Here is a 12636-nt window from a genome sequence, read left to right as displayed (position 1 = left end):
GGACGCTTTGACTGACAAACTGTGCTAAAAGAAGTTCCTAACAGAAAATAAGATGTGCCTCCACAAAACTGCAGAACCAAGAGCTCCAAATTGTTGCAAAGGTCAGTTAAAAAAGAAAAAAAAAAAAAAGTTTCAGTCACAGTACAATAACTATGTTTGAAAAAATAATAAGAAAAAGAAAGAAGAAAAGAAGTACGAGGGAACTGTATTATATATCACTCATCAAGAGTAATACCTTTAGTGCATTATATCCTCTTCTAAACTAGAATCTTCATTCTCAATTTAATGCTTTGATTCAGGTAAAAAAGTTTAGAACAAAAATTATTGTTTTGCTAACAAATCTTTTTTTACTAATCAAAACACATTTCTCCTGAGAAGCAGCTGGTGAATCTGGAAACACATTTGCAGGTAGAGGACTTCCCCTACCTTTATGGCAGTGGAGGCAATCTGGATGTGGTGGAGTCTGCGCAGTGTGCTGTCCCTGTCAATGAAGTAGGAGGCTGCGAGCTGGTGCAGGGTCTCCAGAGTCACTGCAGAGCTGTTCGTGCTGGGATCACTTCCTTCTGACCTCTTGCTCAGCTTCCGTTTGTCCACAAAAATTGTAAGTGACTCCTCTCCTAGGCAGGGAAACAGAAACCACAGTATTCATCAGTGACATCTTCTGCAAGCCTCATTTTGCCAGAAATAAGGTGGCAAGCCAAACTTTACCCTAGCTGTTGTCTAATGATTAGATATCTCTTCCTGGTGGCAGATGCAGATATTTCAGTGCCTAAGCACATGGACAACAGACACTATTCTAGGTATTTATTCTTTTTTTTTTTGGCGTCTTGTATGAATAACAACTAGGCAATAGGACACACTTATGCCTAAAATACAATGGCATTGGGGATAAGTCTGCTGTACTAACTCCTATTTATGAACAATACAAAGATATTCTGTGGACATTCAATTTAAATCGTGTATAAAATGTGTTTATTTCCAAGGTTGCTTAATACCTTCATTTTTTAGTATTTAATGTTAGCATGAAAGAAAATGAAACCAGTGTAATACTTGAGATTTTTCTTTTCTTTTTTTTGTTTCCTTCTTTCAAAACATGTATCATGTCTGATTTCAGAAAAAGATACCTTGTTACAACTTGTTATAAGCAATCTTGTTATAAGCAATCCTGTGCTTTCTAATCAATTTGTCAATGCTAAGATGCCTGAAACGTGATATAACGAATGTCTTAAACTACATTTATATAACTGAATAGTATAAAATATATAATAAGTATGTTAATCAATTTCTTTTAAAAAAGTGAAACATAAATAACATTTTCCTAACTTTCAAAGTAGAGGCGCTTTTCTGAAAACAAAGAGAAGCTCCAGCATCTTACATTGTGGTTTTCTCACTTCCTTTTTCTTTAAAGAGACATGGAGAAATGCTCTTGAATTTAGAAATTTTAATTCCTGCAGGATTATTGAAAACAAAACCAAAACAAAATCTCATTTGTTTGACAGAGCGAGTGCTTAGGAACAATTCCAGATCAGACCTACAGATACTGTTAAATTTGTAAGGAATTTTCCACGTTTATTGTTTATTTCAAGGTTATGTTTTTCCTGCATTTCAGACTAAGCAAGAATTCATTCACTTAGTAATGTGTTTAGGCAAAACTCTTTGCTTCAGAAAACAAATTAGAAAATTAATTCATTGACTCAGTATTTTCTTCTGTGCAACTTATATCTGAAGTAACTACAAAAACACTTTTCTCACTTTCTGAGCCTGTGTTTGATAACTTGCATTCTTTAATATCAATCTCAAGAATCAATTAATAATATCATTATACCTGTATTTTAGGTGCTGAACAACTCCACTGAATGCCATTTCCTTGTTCCTGGAAAGGAAGCTACCCTGATATGGTCTGACTTGCCACTTGTGCTAGTTTCATTGCTCACCCATCTGCTATAGTGGCATTTTGCCCATTCAGAGGATGTGGTGCCAGCTTTGGATGGGTTTTCATGCCAAAAAATATAGCTGTAGAGGGATAATATGTAGGATGAAAACATGACATCATCTTTAAAGGGAGATAATCTTGGTGGTGAGCAATGCTAAATGAAGAATGCATGCCTCAGTGCCGGAGACTACATCTGTTGACAAATTTGACACACAGCTACCTCGGCTTGCAAAATTCATTTGCGTTTGGAGAAAGAGTTCACGTTAATCAATGTACCTTACAATGTTTTCCAATCTCTCTCAAGTTCAGATGACAGTCAGGCCCTTCTGACCTTACACAGACAAAACTGCCATTATCCAGGAGCCTCTTATCTGATTAGACCCGCTGGTCTTGTCCAGTATGTTCAGTTTGTCCTGGAAGGGAGAGCTGCTGCACAGGACATCTGGCTATTCCAGCTGGAGCCTACCTCAGTTTTCACCACTATATTTATTCTTTTCCTCCTACAGTTTTGTAATGGGTCATTTTTTGTGCATGCAGTTATCAAAGCAGGGATTAATTTCCTGAACTCCAAAGAAAAAGGAATTAAAGCAGCTTTTGTAAGTAACAGGACTTCCCCATCCACTTACCTAATCTTTCTGCTGTAATAAGTAGACATAGGTTCGCATTTTATTTAACTGCTGCCAAAACCACCTGCAAAGCAGACTAGGGTTGCTTGGCAGGGCAGGGGCGAGCACGTTGCATTAGTGCAGACGTGTGCACCACATTTTGCTACCCTACCCTGATGCGAGGTGGTGCCGGTCCTGTGGCCAGGTGGGCCATTATTCACACCATGCTGCGTCCATGCTAACTGCCACAAGTAGAGAACTGGGAAAGAAGAGGAAAGTCTAACTACTTGTACTTTGAGAGAAATTTGCCATCAAAACCTGGTCTAGGTTCCAGCATTGCTGGCGTTCAACTATGCCTATGCAATAAACCCTGCCTTTTCAAAACCTGCCTTATGACTGTAGCTAGTATGAAAGATGTTTCTGAATTGAAAAGCAATGGAGTGGGCTGAGATTTGAGCCAGGGGCCATGGGCTTTGTGCAGCTGTTTGTGGAGCTGTAAAGACACAGTTATATCAGAGCAGACAACATCAGAACTCACAGAGGTAAATACCCGAGTTACCAGTTCAGGCTATGCAAATAAGGTGCAAAATTTTACTAGGAGATTTCTCTCCATTTTTTCCCCTTTTCCATAGATCTTAGCTAGTATATTTAGATTAAAGTGACTTTTACAAGCTTGACCAGCTTTCTACTGAAAATATAATGAATTGTAAGGTAAAAAACAACAAGCCCTTAATGTTGCAGGAAATCTCTGGAAAGCAGAGAAAAAAAAAATTTGAGGTTCTTTGTATTTCATTAGCCAGCATAACACCCCACCTTGCTCTGCGGTAAACTCTTTTGATTGATCTGTATTATTTATTAGTAGAGATGGTGGGACTGCTTCTATTTCAACAGAATTCTGGCAAGTTTTATTATTAAAACAGAGGTTGTTTATTTTTCTCCCATCAAAAACATTTGTTGTCCAGGGGGTGGAGAGCAGAACTGCAATAAAAACTCTAATTTCAAAAAAATAGCTTGAAAAAGGACAGTGTTGTGTGTTGTGTAGTTTTATTTTGCTTAGAAAATGTCAGGAAAATAACCTTTGAACGCCCTCACAGTTACCACATCATCCTATTATCCTAGTCCTGCTTGATCCCATGCTTGCCGTGGCAGTTGCTGGTGGGTGCGTTTTGGCAGGCAGGATCCCCTAGTATCCCCAGCCCTGCAGTCTTCATCCCCACTGCCTGACAGATATGTTTTGTTTTTCATGGTCTGTAACCGAGTTGAAAAGATTTTGAATGTTTACTTTGACTCAGATCACATCAGATTATGTCTCCCAAGGTTGAGCGAAGGCACACAGCTGGAGTGATGGGGCCTTTGGTGTAAACATGAAGGAAGCTATTTCTTCTCAAAAATCTCTGCATTGTGTTTGTATGGCATCTCAAACAAGTGGGTCCTAGTTCATCACTGGTATTCTCAGACACTATGCTATTACCATTTGCAATCAGGTAGGTTTCAAAAATATTTGCTGTTCAAAAGGCATCCTACAGATTCTGAAAGTTTTTCATCTGTCAGAGCTGATTTAGCACATGCTAGAAAAAGTGGATTAAAAACCAGACAACTCCCCCATACGTTGGAACTCAGGCATCCTTGTCACTGCAGAGTTGTAAAAGAGCTCCCTTTCACACCCAGAACTCGGGGCTTTGTAAAGTAACATCACCAAGCCATATTTAATTTGTGGAAGACAATTTGAGTTTTAAGTTAATTTAGAGAAAATTAGACCCATGCCAAAAGAGACTCTTCTGTCACATTTGAAACATGGATGAATCTTGTTTTTTACTGGTTACAGTCTGCCACCACGAAATAGGCTGAGAAGACATCCAAACATCAGCTAAAAAACAAATGTGATTTAGTAAACTATTCAAGATTATGAATTTTAAGAACTGAAAGGGATTAATGACAGTAAATACTAAGAAAACATGGTTATTCAGGATTGGATCCACACAGCTGAAAACAGTATTCTCTCTACTTCACCAAATTCAAGAGTCAGTTAACTTTCTCAGATTTAAAAGACATAGCATAAAAACATTTGGTGATGCTCACAAAATAACACCACATAATCCAATGGTTCAAGAAATTAGCAAAGTCACTACACTGATGCTTTATTACCATGTAGCTGCTGCCACTGACATATTCATCTGGGCGAAAGACTGACGTTCACACTATAGACAGACCTTGGCACAATATATACTAATGTCCCCGTGAGCCCTGGACTTTGCAACCTTATAACTTAGCCTATATATTTAATTCTTTCTAGTTTTATATGAATGTATTTTCCAGGATTTGTATGTATAAGTTAAACTCCCGAGTTGAGAAAAATATTCTACATGCTGTTTTTCAAAAAATAAAAGTATGAAATAAAATAAATATATAGGAATTTACCTAGACTCATAACCCATCTGTGGCCATTTAGATATAAGACTCCTAAATAACAGTTTATAAATGTCATGCAGAAATTAGAAATTAATTTTGTGTCCATCTTAAGAATATCTTCAGGAATTATTTAAATAAAATATGCAAATCATCATCATTGACACAGTAGAATTGGAGTAATCCTGTAACAACTGTAACTAAATATAACCATCTATTTGAAGGAGTAAATATGTTTTGTTATACATAATAATGCATATGCATATCATTTAAATATTTAGTGCTATCTTCTGCCTGAATTATTGAGAGATTGTTTTTCTGTACCCACATCTTTTTAATGATGAAAGGATCATACGCCTTGATGTTTCATATTTTCATCTGTAGACTGGGTGGTGGTAGGAAAAAGCAGTGATCCAACAGTTCCCAGTTCCCTTCGTGTCAGAAAGTGAGGAAACAGTAATAAAAGTATAACACTCAAAGGCAGGTATATCTGAGCATCATCCACAGTTACCTATTTAGAGCTCTGTCTTCATACACATATATGTATCTTACAAAGGCATAAAGGTCTTTGGCCTATGAACTCCAGTCATGGTTCAACCTCAGTCAGCAACTAAGTACCACACAGCTGCTCGCTCACTCTCCTCCCCACCCCGCCGGTGGGATGGGGGAGAGAATCAGAAAAAAAAAAAGGAAAATGCATGGGCTGAGATAAAGCCAGTTTAATAGGACAGCAGAGGAAGATAAAATAATAATAATAATAATAACAACAACAACAATAACAATGATGATGATAAAAGAATGTACAAAACAAGTTAAAGTGATGCATAATACAATTGTTCACCACCCACCCAGCCTGTCCCCAAGCAGCGATAGCTGCCCCCCAGCCAGCTCCCCCAGTTTATATACTGAGCATGACATCATATGGTATGGAATATCCCTTTGGCCAGTTTTGGGTCAGCTGTCCTGGCAGTGCTCCCTCCCAGCTTCTTGTACACCTGGCAGAGCATGGGAAGCTGAAAAGTCCTTGACTTAGTATAAGCACTACTTAACAATAACTAAAACATTAGTGTATTATCAATATTATTCTCATGCTAAATCCAAAACACAGCACTATATCAGCTACTAGGAAGAAAATTAACTCTTTCCCAGCTGAAACAAGGACAACTCCTCAAAAGTTTCTGATTAAATAGAATGCCTCAGCTACAATAGCTGTAATGCATTATAGTAAAACATAAAAAAAAAAAAAAAAAAAAGAAAGAAATATTGTTATGCCTTTGTTATAAAAAATAGTTTAGTGCTAGTGGAAAATCTATTTATGTACGGATCACAGAATGTACCATTAGGTTTTTATCAGGTCATTTCCCCAAACTTAAACAGATGCTGATGGAAGTACACAGGTTCAAAGAGTACATAACTTAATGCTAGGCCAGATGTGGTATCATTTCTGTGGTTTGAGTGAATAACAGTGCATGTTAATACCATATATGCCATCTGGTTTAGGATTTGAAATTTGTCTTCATTGAGTAGATGGAGAGAGAAAAGGGACTGAAAGTCCCTTTCACTTCTTTTGCATTTTTTTCTTCCCCTTAGCATCCATAATATTAAATGCTGGAAAATTTACATACCTGGGGGGACGTTTGCAAGTCTAATGCTAAATGTTCAAGTTTCTTTCTCACATCAGTCATTTAGAACTGGACTCTCCCTCCCTTATTTGCCAATAGTTTGTATCTTACCTTGAAAGAAGTGTTATAGAAAACAAAGGTCATATCAGCAGTTAGTGCAAATGATCATAAATCCTTCAGAATTAACTGAGATTCACTGGTTTACACCACCTCTGTATGCAGAGCAATATACTGCGCAAGAGGAATATTAATCAGGGGCAGAAAATCTGACCCTTCAGTGCATAGAATAGTAAAGGTGTAATTATCAAACACACTTACAGAACTGTAATCAGTGGAGAGGAGAATGACAAGAGGTTGGGGTTAAGCTGATCTGCTGCTGCCCTTCAAGACTGTCTGTTGTAAAGACAAAACTACCTTTTTTCTTTTGATTCGCAAAGCCTTCAACATTATCAAGGGATATTTCCTGACCCAGAGAGGTGAATGTATTGATGGTCTGGTAATGAACACTTTGAGCAATTATGACAGACAGTAACAGCAAAAATAAATCAATCATCTCAAACAACTGAGATTACCATTTAGCCAATTACCTAAAAAGGTTCCAATTTCATATGAAGCCTTGGCAAACTCCTGCAAATTTGTTTATTCAGAACAGTTACCATGTTTCCAGATGCAAGGAGGACTCATTTGCAAAGACCACTATCTTCATCTTGCAAAGCACCTGAATCAGACTCATGCCACCCAAATGTCTGGAACAAGGGCCTATCTTTTCATTGTGCTATGTTAGTTATCTATCATTTCCTCATCACCGAGTCTATTGGTTTGCTGAGCAGCCTTCACATCTATATGTAAGACAAGCATTAAAATTAATGTCTTTTAAAGTGAGACCCCCATCCTCCTACACTTATTCCACAGTAGTGCCCTAGGCTTCACAATAACTTCCAGTTCTGAAGATCACTGCTGCACACTATTTTTTGTAAACCATTAAAGTGTACAGCAGCTAATGCTCTTGTATATTCAGCAAGTTGGACCTTCATTGCATCATGCTGTATGCAAGCAAAAGAGAAAAGTATAAATGCAGAACAGAAGGAGAAAAAGTAATACTGTGTATTGTCTCTCATTCAAAGGAGAATCTTTGCTTTTTGGAACTGCTAGTTGAAAGCTAGTACAGAATTTAGAAATATATTTCATAGAGTCAGAAAGTAATTTAGGCTGGAAGGGACTTCTGGCATCATCCAGTCCAATCCCCTGCTCAAAGCAACTCTAATTAAATGAGATGCTCAGGGACTTGTCCAATAGAGTCTTCTCTCACCTTCAGGGATAGAGTTTCCTTGTATGAGTCCTCTCTTGCCTTTCTCCTAAAGCTGTTCTGGTCAGTGTTGTCTGGGCTGTGTATATTTGCAATTTGCTAACACAAACAAGATATGTGTTGTCCTAGAGGAGTGGATGAAACCTCCTCACTTCCGAGTGATGGCCCAGCCCAACACAGCATCCCCATTTGTGCACAAGATTTAAAAAAAATGAGCAGCCACGGCTGTCCTTTCTCTGAAGATTTGGCACTGCAGACAGTCAATGCAGAAGCAGAAGTTACTTCTGTGCGCAGGCACGTGAGATCCGCCGTGAACCCACTGCTCAATCCAGTGTTTGCTGTGCAAGCACTGGATTACCTAGGGTCCTTCTATCATGCAGCTTGAAGCTGCTCATTATGGACATTTGGCTTATGTCAAAAGAAGATAAAATTTCCATACGAAATAGAAGCAGTGAGAAATGTCATTTTCCACATTACCTTCTGGCAGCAAGAAAAATAGAACTTCCCTAAGTTCTCATTTCAGAATGCCCTTGAGGATTATATTTCTGTGTTTGTGAATAAAGATTTGGGAATGTATCACAAATAACCACATGCAAGAGTTCCCTTTATGGTCAAAAAGGGATATTCATGAAAGCCAATGGTCACAGAGGCACACAAATCTTACCACAGGATGGCTTGTTTGCCAAGCTTTCCTTTATGTCCATGAATCCATTATGTCCATGATTGGGTATTCATTAAATAAAAGTACTGTGCAGACTCAATTTGGTCTTCTGCTTTTAAGGAGGTCCATAAGTGACAAAGCTTTCAGAATAAAACAATTTGTAATTAAAGGGAAAGTATGAATATATTATTGAAAGAAAAAATCTAATTACATGTTAATAAAGTGTGGACAAGCATCTCTGGGAATCCCCATTCAGTCTAGCCCAAAAATGAGAACTAACACATACAGGAAACTATAGGGTTATTAGCTACCTCATGAAAACATTCTTAGAAATTACTAATTCCCTGTAATTATTTTAACTGAACTAATTTTTTTAAGTATTCAGTACCCATCCAATGATACTGGAAGGCAGCAGGTGTGCCTGAAATCATACCTAAAAATTGAGGCTTGGGACCTAAACCAAAATCCATCAAAGTTAATGCAAAAACTCTCTTTGACTTCATTAAGCATTGACAGAGCCCAGAAGTCAACACTGTCTCCTTATGAGTGGAAAATTTTTGCAAGTATGCGGCAGCTACTGCATTTTAGGGCCTTTGTAAGGTGGTCTGAAGAGGGATGAGAAAAGGGTACCGTGCCCCAGTTTCCCTGCAGCAAATCCTGAGGCTTTGAGGAGAATATTGAATGTTTAAGCTACAATTTTCAAATGTCTTCAAAAGAACTACCCTTAAGTTTTAGTTTTCACTTAAGGCCCTACTTCTGAAAAGGTGTCAGGTCTGTAGCTCTTTTGCAATCAGTGCGATACTGTTGCTTTGTACTTTTAAAGAGCAGCTATGCTTGTGTTAGACTGTTTTTCCCAAGTTGTTAGGTCCAATTTCTGCTTGAAAATTAATTTCATCATATGGCTGTTAGTACTGAAAGTTATGTTAGTTAATAATTAGCAAATACCTAATAATCCTAAAAAATAATTTTTACCATTGGATAACCCTTGCATTAGGATACATGCTGCAGCCAAATCTTTAATTATTATGCTTATATTTTAAGAAACATTTTCCTTCTCTTCTGCAGTTAAGTGTACTGTTCAGATGTGTTATGGGCTGTATACACAAAAAAATATATGGACGTTCATAAAAAGTGTATTTTTTTGCGTGGAAGAAATATACTGAGTAATTAAAAGAAATTCTGGGAATTTTATTCCAAATTGCTGGTCAACACATGTAATTTGTTCTTCAAATTCTAATGGTGATGGGTTTGCTGTAGAAGCACTAGTTCCCAAAATAATTATAGGAATTAGTTCTTTATTATTTTAAATAACTACAGTAAGACAGAAATTCATCTTGTTTCTAGAATGGTCTTTTCCAAAATAGAGCTACTGTGAGCCTTTTCAGTTGTTAGAGATCTCAGTTATCAGCCAAAAGGGAATAGGAAGGCTGTCATTTCATTAATATATGGTTAGAATTCAGTTATGAAATGTATTAAAGAGAACCATTCCTCAGGTGAATAAAGGATTTTGACAAGACTGTCCTGCTGGAAGGATACTCAATCACCGGAATTATCTTTAATATAATCACGCACCAAGGGATAAAACTGCATTTCTAAAATGTCAGCTCATTTTGTAATGCCTAGATGGGTAATCGCAGGCACTAATTATCTTTCATTCTGAACAATTTATGCTCTCTCTTGAACATTAGGCCTCTTCACTAGATTTCTTCAATCCATTTGGTGACTGGATCCCAATTATACATCAGGCTACCCTTTCCAAATTAGTCTGTGGGCATTTACAGACACAGATTCCATTAAGTTAATAGGAATCGCATGGCGAAGCCTCATCATCCCATTTTGAAACTTTTAGTCCCACTGGTTAAGTGGAGACTAGTCCTAAAAAGGGTACAGTGACAATATAGGCACTTCCCAGCAGTCAAAGTAGTTTAAAAGTCTCCTAGCTGAAAAGATTTGTTGGAAATAATTGTTACTGTTTTTCTTGCTTCATCTCTACAGTACCGTAATGGACCCAGATACTTGTGTAACCTGTTATTATATAAATCGTCATAAGGACCTCTTACAGAAAAAATGTCCTCTTAATGCAGAGAAACAACCCCAAAAGACCAGGAGCATGCATGCCAGGAACTCGGAAAAAGTACCTCAGTCTTAACAATGGGATTTCTTATTTTTTTGTCCCTAAAATTATTTACGCAGAATCAATAAAGCAAAGTTTAATATCAGCAGAAGAAAGAGCCTTGGGGCTTGTAGACAAAACCTGCTCCTATGCTTTAAATTCCAGCCCAGGGAAAGTTGCTCAGCCCAGCTGATCTGAGAAAGCAACGCCACAGTTTTATGGAGAAATCAGTTGTGACCAACACTTTTAGTACAGTCATGCCAAACTCATGCACAATATCTCCAAGCGTTAACCCTACCTCCCAAGGTAGCTGATAGTAGGAAATGTGTCCCATATTTCTTGATAAGGTTTTCTGTGATCTGTTGAAGGGTTGGACGGCGTCCGAGCAGCCTTATGTTACGGAAGAATTCAGGGGCAAGTGGCAGTGGGGAGCCAAGGAAATTTCTTCTTTCAACAGCAAGATTGTTTACTTTCCAGCGGCCAAACTCTCTGCAAAACAAAGCAATTCTCATTCAGAAATATGCCATTCAGACAAATGTCCTTCATTTGCAAACTACTCTACTCTGTTGACTAGCTGGGGGCGACTAGCTGGGTATTACAATAGGCCTTGACAGTGATACTCTGTCATGTGTTATAGATATAGAACAAGAAATGACTGTTATTTATTAGAAATGGAGACAGTAGTCCATAAAAAAATCATTGTTAAAAAAAAAAAAAAAAGCCACTTAGGATGCTGCTGTTCCTATTTTTTATGTTTAGCCCCTGATGTGAATACAGCCCTAGAACAACCAGATTTGCTAGAAACTGAAACTAAATTAAAAATTTCCCAAAATTTGGACTAAATGCAACAAGTGTTTTCATTAGCACAAGCCAAATTTTAAAAACATTTCAAGAAACAGGCCATGTTCTTTGCTTTTTGATGATAAGTCACTTAGGTACATAGCTGGCTAATTTGAACAATTTAGAGAAACACTATCACACCACATTTGACCTTACTATGATATCTCCAGTTTTCTGTACTTTTGGCTTCCATTTTAAGGAAATATGCAGATAGTAGGTCCAATTCCTAAAAACAGGTGACTTTTCAATTGTAGGAGGGATATAAATTATTTCAAAGACTTGTTCCCTTCCCCTCTCCAAAATAAATCAATGATAGCAGGGAAAACAAACAAGTTAATTACACAGCAATAAACACATCTTTTATTCATTTACTTACCAATTAAGATACCAGATAGACTTATTAGTGGAAAGACTCATTGTCCTCAAAATCTAACCAAGATACACAGCATTTGCAGTAACTTTGCTTTTGCAAGGTACACCAATAGCTTTTTTGGTTACAGAGTCTAGTACTGTGAGAATTAAGTCCAAGGTAACATGTGGACTGTGGTTTAGCTACCACTTTGTTGAGTCATTCATATAGCTATGTCAATTAAGATTTCCCTTAGATAAGATTGTAGAAAAGTAAATAGAGAACTTGAAAGATCCTACTGAAGGTCCTAGCTAAATATAGTACAACATTCATTTACAAAATTAACACATAAGGCAAAAATCAAGGATGCAGCAAGCAAATAATATTTGAGGGATATCTGAAACAAAGCAGTTGCCTGCAGCTGAATGACTAGGATGAGCTATGTAATACATAATCAACACTAATATTTTTAGTACTTTGAAGTCCACAACAATTAGTAGAACGCAGATAAATACATTCTTGTATAGCCCTTCTACTTTCCAGCATCCTCCTGTTTCTCTTGCAGATCCAAACTGTCTTATCCGCAGTCTATCTTAGATTTACACTCATAATAGGTGACAATTTGGTGCAGCTCCTATGAACTTCCTTTCCTCTCAGACACATTTTTGCAGATGCCATTTTTTACCAAAAACAAATTGGAAGAATTACAATAGAAAGAGCTTTATGTAATTCACCTGAAATTTAATGCAATTTATCAGTCAAGAGCATGAGACTAAACAGATTCCCACAGTTTCTTAAAGA

The 12636-nt window shown here is 37.3% G+C and overlaps 1 long non-coding RNA gene across 1 annotated transcript in view; it reads right to left on the bottom strand.

Moving 5' to 3' along the window:
* LOC142413144 (uncharacterized) overlaps positions 1 to 11063 on the bottom strand; it is a 31933-nt gene extending 20870 nt beyond the window's left edge. The window contains exons 1-2 of the long non-coding RNA XR_012776683.1: positions 10945 to 11063; positions 427 to 617 (exon numbers count right to left, since the gene is read on the bottom strand). This is a non-coding gene — a long non-coding RNA (uncharacterized LOC142413144). The remainder of the gene's footprint in view (positions 1 to 426; positions 618 to 10944) is intronic.
* Positions 11064 to 12636: the final 1573 nt, after the last annotated feature.

Source organism: Mycteria americana, chromosome 7 (assembly GCF_035582795.1).
Source record: "Mycteria americana isolate JAX WOST 10 ecotype Jacksonville Zoo and Gardens chromosome 7, USCA_MyAme_1.0, whole genome shotgun sequence".
NCBI lineage: Eukaryota > Metazoa > Chordata > Aves > Ciconiiformes > Ciconiidae > Mycteria > Mycteria americana.
Note: the sequence above shows the minus strand (reverse complement) of the source record. Positions and strands in the feature narration are given on the sequence as shown.